Source organism: Sander lucioperca, chromosome 14 (assembly GCF_008315115.2).
Source record: "Sander lucioperca isolate FBNREF2018 chromosome 14, SLUC_FBN_1.2, whole genome shotgun sequence".
Classification (NCBI taxonomy): Eukaryota; Metazoa; Chordata; class Actinopteri; order Perciformes; family Percidae; genus Sander; species Sander lucioperca.
Genome location: NC_050186.1, coordinates 4,814,564 through 4,838,381, shown reverse-complemented (window position 1 = coordinate 4,838,381; position 23,818 = coordinate 4,814,564). Strand labels below are relative to the sequence as shown.

Here is a 23,818-nt window from a genome sequence, read left to right as displayed (position 1 = left end):
CGTTGGCTTCATTTTTCAGCACCGAAGGTTGCCGCTTGGAATATACCTATATTCACCCTCTGTCTGAAACGCTACATTTTATCGCCCGTCTCTTTAAGCCCCACTCCTGAAAAAGCCAAGTCTGCTCTGATTGGTCAACGTTTCCAGGTCTTCAGCATTTCACTTTCTACAATATGGGACCTTTAAGTCATTAAGTCCGTTTTCATCATCAATAAAACTCTTGATATGTCTCCCTGCATGTAGTTTCATATGAGCTACTCATATCCATCAACGCCCTCACAAAATGTTCATGAAAAGTTCTAAAATGCAAATATATTCATGTTCATGAAAAAAGACAGAGGTATTTTCCCACCATGTGAGGATTATGTGAAGGAACCAGCCAGTGGTTTTCACATCAAATCCACTCACTGGTGGAAAGTGAGGGTGTTGTGGTCGGGTTGGTGTATGGGTGGATATGGCCTTAAACTCTGGTGACCTGGGTTTAATTCCCAGCTCATACAGAGGAGTTTTCTACTGTGAGAGTGAGAGGTTCACTTTTTAGGAAACAGATTTCTTACTTAACCATTATCAAAACAATATCCTAACTTTAGTTTCTCAATTTTAACCATAATCTGATCCAAATTGTTTTACATGCCAAACCATAATCCCTTTCTTGAACACTTTATCTGTTTTTTGATTTATGTCAACAACATGCAATCTGAATTTATGAGTTCATTTGGATGTTGGATCATGTGCACATCATTAGTGTATCCACTGGTTAGGATACAGCGAAAAGCCACCATCACTGAATGTTTCCTAAAAAATGTATGTCCCCAGGACAAAAGAGGTTTTATATTGTCAATGTATTATGCAATACCACTGAAAAAAAATATATTATTATGATTCATCTTTAATCCAAACAAACATAAGTAACACATTTCACTTAAAATGCAATCCAGCTCTATCACAGAAATGCCATAATAGCAGCATAGCTCTGTGCATGTTGGTTTGTTGGTTTGAATGCAGGTTTTTCAGTCAGCCCCCACTTTGGTCCAGACTAAAATATCTCATCAACTATTGGATGGATTGCCATGGAATTTTGCTCTGTTCCACAGAGGTTGAAGCCTTGTGACTTTGGTGATCCCCTGACTTTTCATCTCGTGCCACCAGCAGGTTGACATTTGTGGTTTTGAGTGAAATGTCACGAAAACTGTTGGATGGATTGCCACGAAAATTGGTCCAGACTTTCATCTTCCCCTCAGGATAAATTGTAACAATTTGGTGATCCCTTTACTTTGCATCTAGCACCTCATTGTTGTGTTGACATTAAATGCTGCTGTAATTTATAATGTGTTTTCAACAAAAACATCAAACACACACACACACACACACACACACACACACACACACACACACACACACACACACACACAATGTTAACCTCTAATATGGATATATTACTTTGTTATTGCTTTGTTATTGCTGTGTTATTGCTGTGTTCTCCACTTTTCTGGGATCTTTTGTTGCTATCTATCATGAAAATGCAGTGACACAAACCCAGAATGGTACTGAGTTAAAGATGATTATATGGATTCAGGCCAGGGAAGAAAAGCAATTCATCGCTTGAGTAAACACGTTTCAGGCTCTGATAGCAGCGGCTCACAATGAGATCAAACCATTTCATCAATCTAGCACGGTTAAATATGATATAGACTATAGGCAAACACAAGACACATATACTTACATACATATACTGTACATGCATAAACATGTACAAATCAAGACATTATAAAAGTTGGGGTCATCATATCTCCATTTACTTGTGTAATTTACTTTTACATTCTATTGGGTAAAACTGAACCGCAGCAGTTAGCAATAGCTGTACTGCCAGATATAGCAGTCATTTTAATAGAATTAATAATAGCAGAACATTGTAGATTGAGCAATACTGTAGTCAGCATTATCTCAAATTATGTTTAGGATTGCTATTGTAAACACTTTTTAGGATCACTGAGTTTACCCCCAAACACTCTGCCTAAGTGAAGTTATGATTACTATAATGATATAATGTGCTAACCACCTCCAATTTTTCCCCCTTAACACAGAAAGATTGATGGTGGCCAGTCAGACCATTCCCTGAGGAATCTTTTCAAACCCTGCGTTGATGTTGATATAAGAAAGATTCATTATGACTTTTATAAAATAAGCTGTCCAATTAGATTGTGAAAATGATTAACTGCCTTTAGAGGGGAACATTCCTAATTCCTAATAAGATGCAATAATTTCAGAGCAATCTGCTCCATCTAAACCAGTTATTGAACACTAATGTCTCTTACTTGCTAAATCAATTAGCATTTGCAAACAATGATTTTCTCTGGGGGTTTTAACCACAGGAATTTGACAAACTCCTGCTATTAATCCTGGTTAAATACCAAACTCCAGACATCCCAAAAATAATTGTAAGCCAATATAAAGTCTCAGCTGGGTTTCACAGTTGCATTGTTTTAATGTGCAGCGTCATTTATGTTTATATTGCTCAATCCTTCATTGTCTATGTGCTTTAAGAATTGAAGATTTTGAAGTCGCAGAGTATTCGTTGTGAGTCTTTGTTTCATTGGTGTCAGTGTCAGACCAACACCAGCATTTCAACAGGAAACTGAATTCCATAAGACATCACATCCCACACTGAATACAAGATTGTTTACAGTATGCAGCAAATGCGGTGGTTTAATCCAAAAAGCTGATTAAAAGCTGAAACTGCAACAGTCAATCATCAGAGGAATCAATCATCCTATGATCATCTGCCACTGTTGCCTGATCCAAGTGTTAATCTGATTCATCACAAGCTTTTAAATCAGCCCTCAGATCGGCTAATTATTCGCTTTTACGTTTGCTGTGGTTCACTGTCCTTAAAAATGGCTCGAGTCTCTCCTGCTGAGTGAAACATGGTTTCAATAACAACACTGTAACGATTTGACAATCATCATGGTCGCCATTCGCCACATCTGAAATCAGCACATTCTTTGCTCGATACGTCACCTTGAGGCAGTTCAGAGGAACCATTCCTCTTGTGAAATGAGTGCATGCTCCTCTTATGATATTTCTCGCCAAGTTCAGAGGTTAAAAAGTCTCATCTGACAAATAATTCTTGCACTGACCCGAGGCGAAGGCTTAAGATACTGTTTTGTTGCGAGTGAAAAGGAGCTTGATTTGTCATTTGGCCAATGAAATGAGCTCATCAGTACCACATGAGGCAACATCTGGGGTGTAATGAGCAACTGCAACAGTTCTGATTGAGAAAGTCCTTTCAACACACAAACGACAAAGTATTTCTCTCCAACATTATATATTAATGACTTAATGTGCAACATTTAACTTAAAATGTGGTATTATTTATTCAGTTTTTTACACTAAAAATAAATGAAACTGTGTGGCTTCATCCCATTTGATTGACAGTTGCCTGGGAAAAACCCATTAACTTTCATCAGATTTTAATTTCATATTTGCTCCATCCTGATTGGTGCACGGAAGTACGTGATATTGTATTTTTCCTACTGAGCAGAGCATATGAGCGGAGTGGAGCGGTGAGAATCTCAGCTCATCGCTCACGGAACTGTTCACCCCTCCGCTCCCCCGCTCAAAGCTACATCAGGCCGCTCCGCTCATTATCGCTCAACGCAGTTTGCTTCGCGCTCCACTCAAATCACCCCCCGCTCGCTCCAAAAAAGGAAAAAATCTACTCCATTATTGAGCCGAGTATTGAATGGAAATAGTCTGTTGATGACAGTGCAAGACAGATGGATTCTGGGTCAGGCTTGACTGAGCATGCTTCAGACTCGTGGTGTGAGCGGAGCGAAATTGGAGCGGGAAATAGAGCGACGCTCCGTCCTTTTAAAAATGCCGCTCTGCGCTCTGTCTAAGACCCGCCCGCTCGCGCTCCCCGCTCGCTCTCGCTCCCGCTCCACTCCGCTCACATGCTCTGCTACTGAGTCCCGCCCACTTTAAACCAGAGAGGAGAGCACAGTCAAATAAGCACAGGTAGAAATCTCTCAAGTGAAATAACAAAAACAACCGGCAGAAAAAGTGTGTTCATGTAGGACCCAATCACTCATTGCTGTTTGACAGGCTTCAGGTTTTCAAGGCCTAAAAGATTGAATCCAGATTATTCAGATCTTGATTTCTGACTTGCTTTTGTCCTATGGAGACAAAAACTACATTTCCATCATGCTGAAAGGGTATGAAAGACAGATCTAGTAATTAGCAACAATGTCAAGACCAAACTACTGGTCTTGACTGGACCTCAGGTCATCAGGCAGCTTGTTCCAGAGAGCAGGACCACAGTAACTGAAGGCCCCCTCACCTGACCTGGATCTTATTCTGGGTACAGCTAGAAGACCTCTGCCTAATGATGACTGAGAGGCCTGATGGGGTTGTGATCAGTGAGCAAGTCAGAGATGTACTGAGGAACTAAACCATTAAGTGCTTTATAGACGATTAGCAGAAGTTTTGAAGGTGATTCTGTATTGTACCGGGAGCCAATGAAGTGAAGTTACCACCACAGAAACTTGAAACACAGCAAACCATCAGTAAGATGCAAACATGAACACTGGAAATAAAATGCAGCATCATGCTGTGTGCGCATGTGTGTGTGTGTGTGAGCGTGCGAGCGTGCGTGTAAATGTTTTCTCTGCCTAAAAGAAAAAAGAGATGAACAAAATGATATAAAGAGGAAGCAATAGATTTTTTTTTTTTGTGCCACGAAACAAGAACAAAAAAAACGTGTGCTTCTAAGCTGTAATATGCTTTTTATTACATCCTGGTGCTATATATATATATATATATATATATATATATATATATATATATATATATATATATATATATATATATATATATATTCCTTTGTATTCCCCTGCCAGGTAATAAAACCCTAATTGATTATTGTGATAAAATTAAATAAACCTTAAGCTGGAGTTTATGACTCCACACTTCCTGCAGAGTTTGCTAAGCAAACTCAGGTTGACTATGGGGGCAATACACTGTAGTATCATGCTCAGAGAATGACCTCACATCAAACATAACACAGTGGTTGACTTTTGTGTTGCCATTCTTTTATGACCATGGATATTTTATTAACCATAGCAGTGAGATATTTTGGATTAAGAGGAACATTAGATCAAACGTGTTTTCTGTCTCTATATAAACAACAATTTCATGCCTGCAGGACCTACAGAGAGATACTGTACCTCCAGGATGTGTTTGCATAGCTATGCGCAAGGACTGGAAACAGTGGGCTCCATTAAAAGTAAAAAGCAACATCTCCAGCTTTGTTATTTACTCATTATCTCATATTCTCTTGTTATATCTCATTTATTTATATGGCTTTGGAGGCAGTTACAAAGTTATTAGATAATCGTTTGTGAATCCACCCAGCACCTCTGCACAGTAAACCCTTTCTCCTAAAAAAACAACATTCCCATATAAATAAACTGCATTCTTAATTACGTTTCGAGGAAAACGTATTTTGTCCCAGATTACACATCCACTTACCAGCGAACGGTGTTGTGAAACAAAACTACTTGGTTAGATTCAGGAAAAGATAATGGTTTGGGTTAATGTAAGTGCATTTGTTATGTAGCTTAACTTACGTACGCAATTGAAGTCAGTTACATAAGTCAATGTTGACTATTGGTTTCAAGCGGGACAAGAACAGCGGCCTACTGGGTGAAACCGTGGTTATACAGCACATTATATTCAAACCTCTGAGCCACACGTGTTGGGTGGACTGAAATTCTAAACTACCTAAACCTCTCAGTGAAGCAAAACTGTCACTGTAAACTAAATGTCAAATCCCCCAATCAAAGCACATGGTTTTATTAAACTGATAAGCCTCAGAGACTTCCTACAGTTCGACAGTGATTAGATTCGGGCCAGAAAAAGGTGCAAACTAAGTCAAGGATATCCTCACCGCACCCTGCCTCAGCAGGCGTGCTGCCTGCTGCCTCGTGAGCAATACTATGCTCGCTATTTTCCATCGTTCGGTCTCATTCCAGCTCTAATTTCAGAATTTTTTCAGAAAACACATTTATTTAAAACATGCGGCCCCTCTCACATCTCTCTCTTTTTTTCTCTCTTTCTCCTTGCCGCCACCAACATTCTTATCGTTTTCACTGTTTCCTACCCCCTTGCTTTCTCCGTTTGTCCTCTCTAGTGTGTGTCCTGTCCTGTGGTCTTTCTTTAGTGTCCATATGCTGTTAGAATTAAAAGAGGGGACTGGTGGGAGAGAGGAGGTGGGCAGCGCAACCCTCCTCCTGAGGGAGCATCTGCTTCTCTCTTTCCTCTTGTGCACAATCATCTCTCTCCCTCGCACTCTCTTTCTCTGCGGAGTAACAAGTTGGATAGATTACAGAGGAGCAACATTATATAAAACAAAAAAAATTTAGCCAAATGACAGATCAGGTTAGGGATGTGGCCGAACTCCAGTACACTGCATGCATTTGCAGATAATTGAAATAACTCTTCCGCTCATTGCAATCTGACAAAAACACCTTTTTATACTCTGTTTATTCACATTTAGGAAAATAAGATGCTCTTCATAACACCCTACAAAATGTTTTGAGTTCAACTATGTTATTAAAGGTGCTCTAAGCGATGTCACGCATTTTTAGGCTACAATATTTTTTGTCATATACAGCAAACATCTCCTCACTATCCGTGAGCTGACTGTCCCCTGACGGTCTCTGTAGACAGCCCAGGCTCCACAAACGGCAACAAAAACAAACTGCACCAACCTGCACCACGAAACATTAACAGTGTTCCAGCCAATCACCGACAAGAAGGATTTGGGGGTGGGGTTTGGGGGGTTAGTGCACGGAAGGGAGGGGGAGGGGATGGGATGAGGAGGAGGGAGGGGCGAGCTAGCCTCCGTTTTGTTTGACAATACTTCAAACGTCAACAAGAAGTGACATCACCCAACATCGCTTAGAGCACCTTTAATATTATACCGTTACAGCAGAATACGTAAAAGGTGTCTACAAGCACAATCAAATCAACTTCTGACAAATGATTTTTTTTGATTTTTTTTGACAATGTTAGATTGTAAATTGTTTAGCAAAATATGTTTTTCACCTTTATAATAACAAGATGTATAGCTATTCAGCTGGTGTGTTTCAATGCTTTTGTTGTTGGTGACACTTTAAGGCCCACTATTTAGCATTTAAAAGCAGCATACAAACATTTAATAAATGGTTTATAATGCACTACATTTAGTTGTACACAGCTATAAGAGAGTTAGGCGAGATAATTGTAAGGGTACGGGAAGAGTATTTCCAAAAATGTCAAACTATTCCCTTTCATTTTTCTGATATTCTTATAGCCAAAGATTAATATATTTAATACAAGTACATACATACTTACAATTTAAATTACAAAAGTACAAATGTTTTTATGAGACGTTTCCGAAACATAAGATGAACATACTTTAATACCAACTTTTATGTCATTCTTTCTCAGTATTGCATTTGGGCCAATCTCACATTGTAAAATATGAAATTATGAATTTGAATCTATAGCTGCTGACACCTTGTTAAAGTATATCTTCATCTATTTATGTCCAAGATCATTTCAGATTTGAATGCTGCCTCAATGTGTAAACACACATCATTACCGATTGACTCGACAGCTTCCAGCTATCCGTCAATAAACACTGAGAGCAGCTGAAGTGTTATGCACTCGATATGTCCATAAATTAGCCATGAACCCAATAACACACCCTGAGAAGTCATTTTCCATGAGTGTTTCCAGAATATGATATAAAATCCCCAACCGATGCTTTGAAACATCCCATGAAATACATCAGCCTCGTGTTGCTCATGAGAGGCCGACCAGAGTAACAACACTTGCATCTAAAACACAGGCGACATGTAATGTATGTGTCAGTGGGAGCAATAAAAACTGTAAAAAAATTATGATAGTGTTAATGTTTCCAACCTCCACGAAAGAAGAGAAGTGAAGCGAGGTCGAAGCACTTATGTCAGAGACAAGGTCTTATGTTATACGACATATAAATTCCTTTTTATATATATATATATATATATATATATATATATATATATATATATATATATATTCATTTTTGTGGTGGGTGATGTCGCCATGCTTTATATCACTGATACATAAAAACTTATGAAAACTGAAACTATGGATAGTATTTCATATCACTTTATGTCTTGATTGATTTTTACCTAAATAATAATAATCCTTAGTAAGAGCAAATAGTAAATAATCTGATAGTGATGATTTCATAGTTCTGCTTAGCATGACAAAGCAAAGCAGATTGTTTTAATTCTTAATAATATGGAAGACTGTTTGAGTCACTTATATTATATTGCAGTACAATAGAACTGAACCCCATGCTTTACTATGATTATGTTATTACCTCTTGAATACCTTTTTACTCCCTCTTACACACTATGTCATTAAAGTTGCCTAAGCTACAGCTCAGCTCTTGCGTTTCTTGTGTATGAAATTATATCTCCAACCCCCCTTCCATGTCTGCTTCTGCCCCGCTCACACAAACATGGACTAAATCTGCAGGGCACCATCCCCACTCTGCTGACTCAGGCAAGATCAAGGCGTGGGGAGTCTTCTTTTTGGCATCAGGGCAGGAGTGAGGATCTGGAATTACTGGGCATTACTCCATGCAACAACAATGTCAAACCTTTTTTTTTTTACCTTACGTGTAAACGCATAGCAGCGTGCTTTATATCAGTTAGATTACACAAAGAGCTGTTCTCACTGCATAGGAAAAAGGGTGTGTAAAGGCAGCCTGCTTCTGTATTGCTGATGATTCATGTGAGCTTTCAAAGGTTTGACTTCTTTTTCAGGTTTGCATACAACATGTCCACACTGGACCGCCACGTGCAAGCTCAAGATGAAGGGTTTGGTCCATTTCATAAAACCGTAAAGCTACATTGAGCTGCAAAACCGATGCAATTGCATCATCGAGGAACAGATGTTTGTGACATTTTGCATCCAAACTCTCTCTCGCTCTTGCGCTTACCTCACTTCTACTTCTCCATGTAGCCTACCGTATGTACTTTACCCTCATTTAAACTCTTTCTTCGATGTCAGTGCACCTTCTGGGACATTTACAAGGCTTTCCCATGAGGTTCACTGAACGCATAGGGATGATGCATTTACTTAAGAAAGATTAGATGACACATAAACAAAACAGCATATCACAGCAACCAGGGTTTCAGTCTGCCATAAAGTGAGGAAAAAATGAAGGAGGGGAAAACTATGAAATTATGACAAAATCATGCTGTGCTTTTGGCAGCAAACAGCGAGCAACACTTCAGAGGGAATCCAGGGAAACTGAGTAAGCATATTTGCTTTTCTCTCTGGAGTGTCTTCAGCATGTATTGCTGTGGGCTGAAGATGAGGCTGCTATGCATTATCAAGGTATAAGTTTAACCTTGTGTAAGCCAAGTCATCTGTCTGTTTTAGGCTTGACATGTTCCACTCCGCTTCTACTTCTTATACAGATACAAGGTACGGTTCATTAGCAGTGTGAGTAATGCGAGCAGATTTCTCACAGGGAATGAACCACCCTGTGTTTTGTAGTGAGGACTTTACCAGATTTCTACTTATTACAGGCCAAAGGGGGTACAAGCTGAACCAAACAGCCTCACACACATCAGCGAAAAGAATGTTTCTGCCCTTCAAAGCCTCATGAACGTATGTATCCTCAAACCACAAGCTGCTAATATACTGTAAATAGAGCTACATTCAGTGAAATATGAGCCAAATAATGACTGTCAGACTACTTCTACAGCATACAGGCTTCCACATGTTTACGTTTTATCTGTGTTATGCTTTGTCTGTCTTACTACAGTTATACCTGAATACCTCTGTAATAGCTAAGGAAGAGTACTGTAAATACAAGAAAGGGGTTTATACAATCTCTTGAAATACAGTTTCCTCCTTTAATTTCCTCTTTAAGAGAAGTCAGAGCCATACCACTCTCATATCTGTTTGTTAAATATCAAGCTACAGCCAGGAGATGGTTAACTTAGCTTAGCATAACACCCTGCTTATCAAGGGCCACAGTAGCCTCATACCATCTACTGTCAAGAAAACGAAAAAGCGTACTGTGTATTTCCCAAACTGGCAAACTACTCCTTTGTAAGTGTACTCCAATAATTTAGCATTGCACTGATTTAACATTGCCAGACTCATGGACAGGATCACAATCAATGCAGCAGAATCAGATATATCTTCTTTAGCAAACCTGGCGCCTACATTCAAACCCCTTGTAATGGCTGGCTCACCGACAGGGCGCTGCTTGTTAAGGAGCTAACAACAACAACAACAATGGCGGCAGATCCAGCATAACGACGTCTTCGGTTACCTTTCAGGAAGTTAACCTTAATGTGTCAGTGGTGTAACACTTCTGCATGCTTCTCACCCCGTACCCATATCCTGCAACATTTACCTCCCCCCATTTTCTTTTTCTTCTCTCTCCCTCTCTCTCGCTCTCTCACACACATACAATGTTAATGCACGCACAGGTTGGAAATCTAAGCTATTGATGGTTACCTTGGGAAAAGCCAGAGTTTGGGCAGAATAGACTGAGCCATTTTTTCCCACACCTGCTGCTTTGTGTCACTTTATCCCAGAACATCCTCTCTGGTCACTTTATCCTGGCCTTCCCAGAGACAAGTATAGGATGACTGGCAGGATGATCGCCAAGTGCTCCAAAAAAGCAGGCAACTCATAGAAAAATGGTAATAAAGATGGATTTTTTAAGTTACAACATTTCAACTTTCTTAGTCTCTATGTGCTTGCAAAATAAATTCCATGACTCTCAACAGAGTTTTACGTTACAGGTTGCTATAAATTATCCATTTCATGGAGTCATGTAGAATTTACTGTAGTACCATAATAGTACGCAGCTTTCATCCACTAGGATACACAGGTAACGACATCGGACACCGCCAAGGAAAACTGACTCTTTTCTCCAAGGCACGGGAAACACAGGACGCAATCTAGGCCTCTCACAGTCAGCACGCTATCCAGCGACACAGGCCCAAAGCTTGGGTTACCGCCTTACGCTCTTCTCTTTGTTCATCTCCCCATTCAGCAGAAAGAAAGATAACTAGGGCTGTTTTAGGCCCTGAGGTGGGATTAACGGCTTTTAGGTTTTAGGTTGTTGGGACTCTCTATGAATTAAACAGGAAGGACTTTTAAAACCTTTGATGACCTAAACATTTTTGAAAAGCCTTTATAAAGTTAGCTGGCAGTTCATTCCCACGTGATTTCCTCTGTACTCACTTCAATCAGTTTGCATGCACAAACTGTACATGTGCAGTGAGGAAGGTTGTACATGGATGTTTTCTCGGGCCTGGGAAACAAATTTGAATGATCAACTTTCTCAGAACATAAATTTCTGACATAATTAAACACTTTGCAGAACATCACCAAAGAGGGGACTGATGGCAGGAGTGTGTTTCATCTGTCCCAACCGGAACTGTAATGTTTGGCCAAATAAATAGAGGGTATCAGCTTTCCCGCAAGCCCAGTAATTAAATGAGGAGGCTTTTTATAGTGCCTAGCTGCTTTGAATCATATCGGTTAGATAAGGCTACATGTTAACTTGTATCGCCTAAAGAAAATGCAGAACTCAGGCAAAACAGTTGGGAAATTAAAGAAAACAAATAAGTCTGAAATGCATGCTCTTTGAATTTTAATCAGATTTGTTTCCAGTAAAAATATTTGCCTAATCAATGGTTTCCCTTAGAGAAAAAGACAAACAATCATCACACCATGGATCATTAGGCAAAATGGGCAAACGCCTCGATATGCCTGTGCCCAGCAATCCAGCTAAGTGAAGTATTGCCCACGGTATATCAACATTAGCAGCTACAATGGCACATACAAAACTGTTCTGTTTACTACCGTGGATAGAAGCTCTCATTAACAGAACATAATAACTGTAGGCACCACAATGCAGTCTGGGAGAGGGTGGCTTCCGGCCGAGTTTATACAAAACGGTGATTGGCTTCTGATTAAAATATTGGCAAAATAAAAAGGCGTCAGTATGTCACTAAAAGTCAATTTTCCATCCAGTAATTACAGCACTTCATTGTTAACACCACTGTCAGTAAAAATAGCAGGACTGGGAAGAGGATTTTAATGCAGAGGAAATATGGTGGAGCGAAGGAGGGCAGAGCAGCAGTGGAATGAGGGTCAGGTAGCACCTGTTTAACATCAGCAACAACCAGCAGGAATATGAATCAAACCATCTGGGTACAGCTCTGCCCATCAGATTACTGCTTGGCAAGCAGCCGCACGGCTGTGTGTGCGTACATGCGTGCGAAATAGAAAAAAGTAGAGAAAGAGCAAAAAATGAAAGGCAGAAATCATTTCCAAGACTACTCTGCAAGTGCTCGACGAGATCAGGAATGTCTCTCTACCAAGGCTCTAACGGTTTAACCTCTCCTCCTAGTAAATAGATTTAGAAATATTTAGTCCATATTTAGACATTTTAAGTTCAGTTCTACTTTATTCATTTATTCATCAGTGACAACACACAGTAACTTACATCAACGTAATGTAAATTAATTTTGAAATGTATATGTCTGTTGGTACATCCATTTCTTATTCGTTTTAGGTTTTATTCAAGTGCACGTTAGAGCATTCATTCAGGTAATTTGCTATGAAACAGTAGGCCCATACTTGTGCTGGTACTATAGGGTTTTCCTCCAGTTTGTGGAGGTGGTAAGGCGTGGCTGGGAAAATTCTTTTTGATTAAGACTAGGTAAACTAGGTACTTTCAAACTTCAAACTGTCCATTCTCCCTGAGCAGGTTCTCCAAGTCTGCTTCAGAGCTCTACCTCCAAAGCAAGCAGCTCTTGCTAAGACTATCGATCTATGACATAACAAGAAGACAGCGCATGCATGGACTTAATCTCCCAGAAGAAAGAAACAAGACAAATAAACGAACAGACAAGACATATAAAAAGTACACACAAACAGCCTGTGTGTGTATGCCAGAGGGTCAGCTAGGCATTACAGCCATCCCAAACACCAAACAATGCTTCAAGTTTCTTGTTGCGTCACCCAATCAACTGTATGCTATTTTAGCTAATCCCTTCTTAGATTATCGCCCCTGGCATTCCATATGTAACACCTGTTGTTTATGTCTTAGTCATTGGGACACAAACAGCCTCGATGAAACCCTTGAATCTCGAGGAAGCCCCTCCCCACGTCCAACTCTTTCCTTTGGGTGCCACCACTGACAGCTGTGGAGTGGAGAGTGAGTTGATGACGTCCTTAGGGGTAATTGCAGTGTAAATGTGAGGTCTGAGGGGGTAAATAAAGAGCTGTAGGCCAGGACCAAAGTCACCAGAGAAAGGAAGAGAGCAAGAAAGAGACACAGAGAGAGAGGGGAGGGGGTAACCTGACACCAACAACCACCTCTATTAAAAGGAGCATCACCAGCACCACATCTGTCCTATATATAGCTTGTGGGCTGCTTTCAGTTTCAGTTTTTCCTCTATTTCTTTGTATATGTCTCACTCATATTTCTCCACAGCTTCAACCCTCCTTCAGCCTCCCCCCCACCATCTGTCAATCACAGAGTGGTGTCATAATATGTAGACCTACATTCAAGTGCATGAGCTCATAAGTCAAGGTTTCAACGCATATTGGAAATCATTGAATACATTTCTGAGAGAAATTTAAAAAGATGGTCCTTTCTCACAGAATTTCGCTGCATTTTACTTTTTTCTTTGGAAATGCATTAGTAGGTAAATGTCAGTGCAGATTAGCAGAAAATGCCCTTTCTGCTTTGTTGTACTCTGTGTTAATGGTTCATATGTCATAGGAACTATTTCAGCTCAGGATTTTGGATACTTACACTGAGCAACATAAAGCTCAATTCATTAAAAAACATTAAATTATTGTCTTTCATGCACTTTGCTGCTCAAGCAGAAATCTGCTCCATTTACTCATCTATCACTAGAGGGGAAGAACATTAGCTACAATAGAGAGGGAAGTAGCTACCATTAGCAGGTTTTAATTATCCACAAAATACATAATGTTATAGGAGACATCAACTGAGTGTGGTAAAATACAGTAATGGGTGAAAAGTCTCAGCAAAGCAGAGTAGTTGCACTGAACAGAAGTGTAAGATGTCAGTTGTCAGTCAGACTAAAAAGAGCAGTAATAACATCAAAGTTTGATTGTTGTGGTTGAGAATGGATTACGTTTTCAGGAACCCTGACAGATTTTTCTAGAATTGTGTCCATGCTTGCAGCTTTGTGAGGTTGTACTTGTAGGCACAGTGGTACTTTGAGTTAAATGCTAACGTCAGCATGCTAACATGCCAGTGTTTAGTAGGTATAACATTTACCATGTTCACCAACTTAGCTTAGCGTATTAGCATGCTAACATTTGCTGAATGGCACTACAACGTACAGTGTTGCAGGTATTTGGACATGAACCAAAGTAGAGGTCAAATTAAAAAATTGCCTTCTACTACTTTAAATTAAAAAATGTGACGATTGATGATGATGAGGCAAGATGAAAAGTCAGAATCACCAAAGTTATTATAATTCATCCTGAGGGTGACATGAATGTATGTACCAAATTTCATCATCCATTCCATAGTTTTTCAGATGTTTTTAATCCATTAAATAGTAAAACTGTTGTGGTTGTGTATATTTTGTTGTGTATATACTTCTGTTCCTTGTTGTGTATATGATGTTGTGTATATTTCTGTTCCCTGTTGTGTATATTTCTGTTGTGTATGGTTCTGTCGTGTATATTTCTGTTGTGGTTGTTTATATTTCTGTTTCCTGTTTTATTTTGATAGTCTGTTTTTCCCCCTTGTCTTGTCTAGTTTTACATCCTGTTTTTTTCCCACCTTCTTGATTACTCTGCCCACTCCCAATGTGTTTCACCTGTTCCCCAGCCCTAGTGTCACCTTCTTCCTGGTTTTCTCATTTACCCTGTGTATTTAGTTTCTGCGTTCCCTTTGTCTTGTGTCAGATAATTTTGTTTGTTGGTGTATAGTCTCCATGTGTCAGCCAAGTCAAGTTCTGTACTTCCTGGATTTCCTTGTGTCTCTATTTCCTGGTTTTTGGACTTCTTTTGTTTGTTAGATTCCCTGTTCTTGTTTTTCTCAAGATTCTGGAAGAAGTTTTTGCCCTCTGCACTCGGGACTCTCTGTGTTGGTGTGTACCTTGTTTTTTGTGAATAAATCCTTAAGATCAAACGTTACCTCGTCTGATCTCTGCTTTTGGGTCCTCAAATTCCCCGTATCATGACAAAAACAAGTAAAATATTTCACTCTAAACCACAAATGTCAACCTCATGGTGCCACAAAAGGAAAAGTCAGGGGATCACCAAAGTCAGTAGGATTCATTCTCTGGGGATCATGTATTTCATGGTAAATCATGCTTTAGTTTTTTTTATTTTTCAGCCTGGACATTGTGGTCGACCAAATGATCAACCAACCAACCCACCATCCTTAGAGCTGCCAGCAGGGCTAAAAACATATGCCATAACGAATTAACAACAGAACAGTATTACATACACAGAAGTGCACAGTGTAAAGGGGCAGAAAAGTAAAGGGCCCAATGAATCAAAGCCTTGGTTCCCTGTTTGCCTGAGTTTCCTCCCACATTCCACAGAAATGGATCTCTGGAGACACTAACTTGCAAATACATTCCATTGGTTAAATGTTCAAGGTGCAGCCTCCTCTTCTTCTTAATATATTTATATGCTATTCATTTGTGTTGCCAAATACTTTAAGGAGCAAACATAATTGCAGCATTGACTGTGGGTTAGCCCTGTGATGAACTGGCAACCTGTCCTGGCTGTTTTCCTTGCTTTGCCCATTGAAGTTTTTGTAGGCCTGAGAAACAACCGACTGCAAGCAAGGTACATTAAACACAGTAGGGACAATCTACAATGCGTAGGCCTGTGTATTTTAAAAGTTTTATATTTTAATGTGACATTGTCTTGTCAAATCAGCTGGTAAACATCTTGGCTGCAGAGTTTCCTTTCAGTGTGTCTGATACACAGCACAGTTGTTATTTTTCTATTTCAGTGTGACGCTCGAGGAGACATGCAGACGGTCCCCGGTTCCTTGTGGTTCATCCATCAGCTCTGAATCTGAGTGGGTGGCTGAGTAGCTGGTCCACTGACATTCCCCCAGAGACACAAGGAATGACAAAAACTTAGAAAAACAAAGGCACACCAAAACCCCAATTGAGTTGCACAATAAAATCCTAATTAGCTACTGGCAATAATGATAATAAAAATATAGTCTAGACATGCTGTATTGAATAAAAAGTGGGGATTTTATTAGAGCGTAATGCACAGTTTAAAAACCCTCCACAATGTTGTCTGCAATGCCAGTGACAGCTTATATTATCTTGTTTTATGAATAATAAAAAGCTTTGCAGTTTTCTTGTTTGCTGATGTAAGGGGAAAGTATGCTGGTGGGTGTGAGTTAAGTCTGGGTCAGACTCGCACGCTGGAAACAGCTCAGTATTTCATTAGCTTGCCTACTGTTGCTTTATTGTTATTGACGTGGCTGTTAATTTAAGCTAACTATAATGAAGAGCCAGTAGAGTTGGGCATCATGGTATACTCTTCAACAGTAATTCTTGCTGAGTGAATGTGGGAAAGAGTGAGTGCTTGCTTGCATTATTTGTTTAAAAGGCACCATTTTGTTTTTGCTTTTGCACACATATTAAGCAGAACAGCTTGAAGAAATACTTCAACATTTAGGGGAAAATGTTGATTTTCCTTTTTTTTGCAGAGTTAGATAAGAAGACTGATACTACTCTAATTTGCCTCTACAGTAAAAATGTAGCCGAAGCTAGCAGCCAGTTAGTTTAGGTCAGCATGAGGGCTGAAAGCGGTGGTGGAAAGGTGGTGGAAGGTGGAAAAAAATCTGCCTACCAGCACCTCTAAAGCTCACTGATAAACATGTTAGACTGTATCTCATTTGTTTAATCCAAACAACAACTCAATTGTGCCAGACTATTTCTTGGCTAACGTCAAACTAACGCTCAGGAAAAAAATCTAATAAGTTACAAAACATTAAAAATGTTTACACAGTCCTTTAACAAAACTAACATGTCCCACCTGTATCTGGAAACCCCTTCTTTTACAATCTTGGCTATTTAAAGTGCTCATATTATGCTTTTTGGCTTTTTCCCTTTCCTTTATTATGTTATATATCTTTTTTGTGCATGTTATAAGTTTACAAAGTGAAAAAGCCAACCCCAAGTGACTTACCATCTCCCACAGAAAACACTGTTCACAAACTGCTCCAAACAGCTCTATTGTAGTCCAGCCTTTACTTCTGTCACTTTGTAATACGTTATAATGCTCGCCTAGCTGCTAGCATGGCACGCCCTCATACTCTGCTTCTTGTTGTCCTTACCTAGGTACTGTGCATGTGCGACTCCCAACAAAGATGGCACAGAAGTGAGATGCCTCACTCTGTAGCTAAAACAGAGAGCTCAACACACAGGGTGAAAAGAGGAGCTGCAGCAATGTGCAGTACCACTTTTTTTTGAAAATGAAACCATGTAAACCTATTCTGATATAACCTCTAAATACAATTATGAACCTGAAAATGAGCATAATATGAGCACTTTAAATGAAAAATGACTCTTTTAAAGACTTTCCACAAAGTTGTAAAGCGTTCTCGCCTTTTAAAATGGAAGAGGCAAGTTCAAAGTTAAAATCTGACGGCAGGAAATAGAAGTGACATTTTATTCTGGCTGCACAAGCTACATTAACACAGGTCCTTCCTTCTTTGGAAATTTTGTGTATCTATGTTTGTAACAATGAATGTGACCAGAACCTCTGTCAAGTAACTTACTGCCACTGGGTTTTATTGTTTTATTGTGTAGAGACAGTGTGGCGATGCTGGTTGTTGCCACAGCGGACACCCATAAACCAATCATTCTCTAATTTTGCTTGTCATTTATTGCATGTTAAAAATGTGGCAACATCTTTTCATTCCAATATTTTTCATTGTATATCATATAGTGCACTGTGGAGGATTCATTGATGGAAATGTGCACTGAGTTTTGAACATGGTTGAAATTTAAAAAAGCATCTATTTTTGCAGACCTCTAGTGAGGAGCTTTTCCTGCAGTGTGCGGGTTCCCTTCTCTCTTTGATCTTTTTCTGGAATCAAATGTAATGATTGTGGCTAACTTTGAAATCTGGAAACACACTTGCTGTGTCTCGTTGCAGAGCTCCTTTGCACGGCTCTCACTGGCACATTTAAGATGCCCGTTTGCTGCCGTTTTATTCATTTTAAATACTGGATAGTTTTGATACGATACTATGAACCAATGACCAAGTTTGGTCATTGTTAAAACAATAGTCTGACATGTCAAGAGTTAGATAAAAATATATCTCATATCTGTGCATATGGAGAAGGAGCTGGAAAGCGGTTAACTTTGCTAAGCATAATGACTGAAAGCAGGGGAAAACAGCTAGTGTGGCTCTCTCCAAAATGCAATTATACTGTACAAATATAAAGCTTTATTGCAGACACAGGTCCATATAACACATAATACAACGCCTCTAAAGCTCAAACAGCTTCCTGTTTTCAGTCTTTATGCTAAGTTAAGCTAAGCACCTCCTGGCTCTAGTTTCATAGTTACTGTAATGCTGTGTTCACATCATTTGGGAAGGATGGTAGAGGTGGGAAAGATTCCCATGTTCACAATTTGCAAGGATTCACTTCTCTCCGTTCCCTCAAAATGTCAACATTGCCAAGACAGTTTGCAAGTGGTCACGACATGAATTCTCATACCAAAGTTCCCAAAATTCAAACTCTACATGAAACCACCACGATTTTATCTTGCCTCCACGAGCAGATTTCAGTCCAAATTTTCACAATTGCTGGTGTGACCGAGCCATGGATGCATAATAATAACAACTGGATACCAGATCCCAAAATGGGGCCTATTCAGTTCAATGGAGTTGCCCGCCAAAAGGGTCTCTTAGCTTCTGGATTTACTTTGTGATGTGTGGTCCACTGAATATGCGCAGTAGTATTTCCCCCGCTGGCCCCACACGCCAGTTCAGGCTCGACCTTTACATTGTGGTGACATCACAGGTTATTAAAATCGCTTTTCTGGACTCAAAGGAAAGTTTTTCAAATATAAAAAGTCCATGGATTAAAAATTCATGATAGAAAGAGTCATAATCAACCTTGTTTGCAGTTTGAGGTGTCCCGGCATGTGTTTGACAGACGTTTGTAGACAAATTAACTTTTTGGGTCTACTAATGTTAAATTTGACTGCATTGACTTCATTGTTTTTTCCTGGTCATCAAACATTGTCATATACCAGTATGGTGAAACACTGATAAACACAGCCTCTGTATAAAGAGGTGCGCCCTGTAAAGCTGGGACTTAACGCATGTTGGGCTATAATGGCAAATGGAATTAGAGCAGAGCACGTCTTTCATGTGGTAATAGGCCTATTTGTTGGAGTTGGGGGGCCGTGCCTTCTTGTTACTTAAATGGCGTTATGGGACTATATTTCTATATATAAAAAAAGATCTTTTTACCACAAGTACCATGGAGGGTTTTTTTTTACATGTGAAGATATAGAGTTCTTAGTTTTTCTCTCAACCTACTACAGCATCATTTAAAAGTGAGAGGTGGAATGTAACTAAGTACATTTATTCAAGAACTGTACTTAAGCACAAATTTTGTACTTGTACTTTACTTGAGTATTTCCATTTTATGCAATTTCATACTTCTACTTCACTACATCTCAGAGGCAAATATTGTACACACATTTACGTTCCCCTTAGGATTAATTGTAATGATTTTGATGGCCCAGAGCAGCTAGCATGGCTGTAGACTTTTTGACTTAATGGTATTTATTTATTTTTAAATTGAGTATTTATTTATTTTTTAAATTGAGTAAAGTAATTTACCAGCAGGTGCTTCCTGTCTGTGATTCACAGTGTTTAAGACAGACAAGTTATGTCAGTTCTATTTTCAGTGACATGGAAATATGTATGTCTCAACTTTGCCACCTCATGCTGTACCTAGAATCCAATTTCCCAACCTTTATTACCCAAATCAAGGACTTCAGGTTAGGAAGCACATGTGGGCCATAAATCTGTCGCTACATGCGGTTAGACTGCCTCATTTCACCTTGTTGATGGGTAATTTGGCAATGTAATGAGTTTTGGTAAAGGATATCCTCCCTTTTTTGTAGGAGTCTATGCTCATATTTGTTAGTGTGATGAACTTAGTGTGTGACTTATTTGAGAACATGTTTCTCTCTTTACAGAAATTCTAACTTAAGATCTTAGGTACAAGCGTATCATCATGACGCACAAGGCAGCAGTTGACACATGCATACAACATCCAAAATAAGAGTTTATAATTTTAGCTGAACAAAGAGTCTATTATGGCCGACTCAGGGGAAGAGAGAAGACGCTGACTGGTGATATTTTGTTTGTTTAAACATTTTACTCACAGTGAAACAACGTTAATTTTGGTTTGCGGGATGTTGGCAGTCAGGGACTGTAGAGCAGTGTGAAGAACAGATGGTCTGAGTAAAAAACCTGCTCAAAAACACAGCCAGTTGTGACAATACAGCTTTTTCCCCCCCTTTTCTCAATTGTGAAATTCCTATTTTTTGTCACAAGTGACAGATCACTGCACTGGTGAGACAGCAGATATTTGTTTTAAGCGTTTGTTTGATTTTCTGTATTTTCAGTACAATATGGTAAACATAGAAGACAACAAGCTAAAGACACCATACTTGTTTAGCAATCAGGGAACGCAAGAGAAAAAGACAGAGCCCCATTCCCAGTCAAAGCACACATATGGGAGTCTGTTCCCACTAGTGTCTTAAAATAGTCACCGAGGGCTTTCCAATTACACAGGCCACGCTGTAAGAAGGGGCCCAATCATAAAACCAGAGTGTTTACCTCCTCTCTAAATCTTACTATGCTTTGATTAAGGGGGTAGAAGGCGGCTTGGGAAACCGGGATAGAAAGGACAAGGCTGGGAGGGGTGTTGTACTGTACAAAAACTGTAGGAAACACAATGAGTTGTAATTGTCAGCCATCTGTGACCTGAGGCCAGCAGGGCATCCACTATAATGTTAGCTCAGTCAGTAACACTTAACTACTAGAGGTACAGAGACAACATGAGTGGGGTCATTATAGAGGCAAAGTTAGGTCAAGTGAAGCTGCAATTTAACTCAGTCTATGTTAAAAGGGCAGTCCTTTATTTTACATGTCAAAGTCAACCAACTTGTCATGGAGAGTACTAATAAGCCTGTGAAAACACTTGTGTAATGTCTTCTGTTAAGTCTCTAAAAATTACTCAAGTGACATCACTGAGACGTCTCAGCTTGGTGACTACAAATTTTAAACTAAAAGCGCTCAAACTGGGAGCTTGATGGTGGGTGTTTACCAGGCAGAGAGGGTTTAACAAAAGATGCTATCCATTTGCATTATGGGAAGTACTCCTTTAAAATGGAACAGTTAAGACATTTTTGGGAAATATGCTTATTCACTTTCTTGCCGAATTACATGAAGAGATTGACTCTCATGTCTGTGTGTTAAGTATTAGAGTGGTGAAGTGGGTCCCATTCATTTTTCCAGTCAATGTTACGTGACTCACAGCTGGAGCTCTTCTACAGCTTGGAATGACATGAAACTCCAGGTTGAATCATTATATAAATCACAGAAAAATATCTGCTTCTTTAATAATAAGTCAAAAGATAGGAACATCTGTAAAACATAAAAACTTTGGGTGGGGGAAGTAAACTACACGGCCCAAGAAACATCCAACAGCAGCGGAGGCTAATGGGTATTGTAGTGTTTAGAGTCGCCCACAATGCCAAAATGATGAACTAAACATCATCTCTAAAAAAAAAAATCACATAGGATTGTTACATTATCTGAGAGAGTCATGTGTTTTTATCTTAGGTAACATGAGGATATTGTTTAAAGAAAAAAGTGTAATAGGAATACAAGATGGGGGAAAACACTTTGCACCTATTTTGCAACTCTATTGTGCAAAAGCCAGGAGGCGATTATCTTAACTTAGCATAGAGACTGGCAGCAGGGGGAAACAGCTACTGTAGCCTGGCTCGATCCACATTTTAAAATCCACCTACCAGCAGTGTTGAGAAGGATACTTCAAAACGTATTTCGTTACATTACTCAATCTGAGTAACGTATTCTGAATACTTGGATTACTTCCACATTGAATTGCATTTTAAAAGTGTAGGAATGCGGCCATCAAATCCTGCTTACTAAACAGGCCTTCTGGTGTGTTCTTCTGTTCCAACTGGCTGAATGTGTACCTAAACAAACAGATAGATTGTTGTTTTTGTAGTCCCGAACTGCATACTACAAAAATCTAACCGCAGTCTAAGCTACCACAAGCTAATTTTAGCTAACGTTAGCTAGCATGTCAAACGGGGCTAGTCAGTCTTTCAACGGCTCTGGGGCTAGTAAATCAGCACGTAGGAGAATGTAAAGTCGCACGCCAACTATAACATAGCAAAGTGACCATTAAAACTACAGCAGACGACTACCCTTGGCTAATTAAAAAAAATAACTTACTTTAAGATGCTTCTTCAGGTTGGAGGTGGAGTAATTTGGACGCTGAAAGGAGGTTGGTTGCTGGCAAGCAGAGGTTGCACTGCACAGTTATATTTTGTTCTCCCTTCTCTTTCTTTAATGTGAAATTCTGTTTGAATTTCCAAGATAGAAACGCATTCCTGCCCTGGCTCTGTTGTGCCGGTTCCGACTCCATTGTGACTGATCATGCAAATAGCTCATTTTTTCGTTTTCATATTGGGGCTTCTGGGAAATGCATGGAGTTGCCTTAATTTATTTAGAGAGTCAATAAACTCGTGAAACAGTGAAGTATCGTCATGTAATCCATTGACTTCAACAATGTAACTGTATTCTAAATACCAACTATTTAAATTATAACTGTAACGGAATACAGTTACTCATAATTTGTATTCTGAATACGTAACGCCGGTACATGTATTCCATTACTCCCCAACACCGCCTACCAGTACCTAAAGCTGACTAATTTGTATCTTGTTTATGTAAGACTTAGGAAATCATTGCACCCAACTGCTTGCCAAGAAATGATTACAGTGAGAATTTCCCCTGTAAAACCACAACTTTTCATTTTTAGATTTCTGTTTGTGTAAAGATTATGAACATAAACAAGATAAAACATGTTAACTAGTGACCTTTAGATGTGCTGGTAGGTGTATTTTTGAACTTTGGAGAGATCCAGGCTAGCTGTTTCCGCCTGCTTACAGCCTTAAGCTAAGCTAATCGCCCCCTGGCACCCCATACGTACTTAACGCACATTAGACATTAAAGTGGTATAAATCTTGTCATGTGGTTACTGTCATCATCGTTACTGTTTCACAGATATAAACATTAAAACAGGTTTGTCCTCAGAGGTGCACTACAGGATTCTCACTGTCATCATGGAAAATGAACCACCTTCTGCACGCACACTCACACGCGCACACACACACACTTGAAATTGCATGTGTGTTGCTTTGTTTCTTTATAGAAACAACTGGTGCATACAAGGGCGTAGGCGCGGTTATAGAAAATGATTTACACACGTGTTCCCAGGTTTCATTGTGGATCTCTGCTTTAAGGAACCAGCTCAACCGGTTATTCGCTCTAAATAAATCGTAACGCCAATTGCAAGTTTTATAGCACACATTGCCATTCATGTTGCACTACAGGCGAGATCATGATGTGCTGCGTTTCC

General features: G+C 39.5%; 1 protein-coding gene and 1 long non-coding RNA gene across 2 annotated transcripts in view; one reads left to right on the top strand and one right to left on the bottom strand.

Annotated features, from left to right (window-relative positions):
- Positions 1-23,818, bottom strand: part of klf4 (Kruppel-like factor 4) — a 78,101-nt gene that overhangs the window by 39,490 nt on the left and 14,793 nt on the right. The gene's annotated exons all lie outside the window — the stretch shown is intronic.
- LOC118493058 lies at positions 108-17,405 on the top strand. Its single transcript, XR_004895002.1, has 3 exons — positions 108-119; positions 14,166-14,169; positions 17,277-17,405. It is a non-coding gene; the product is annotated as an uncharacterized LOC118493058 (long non-coding RNA).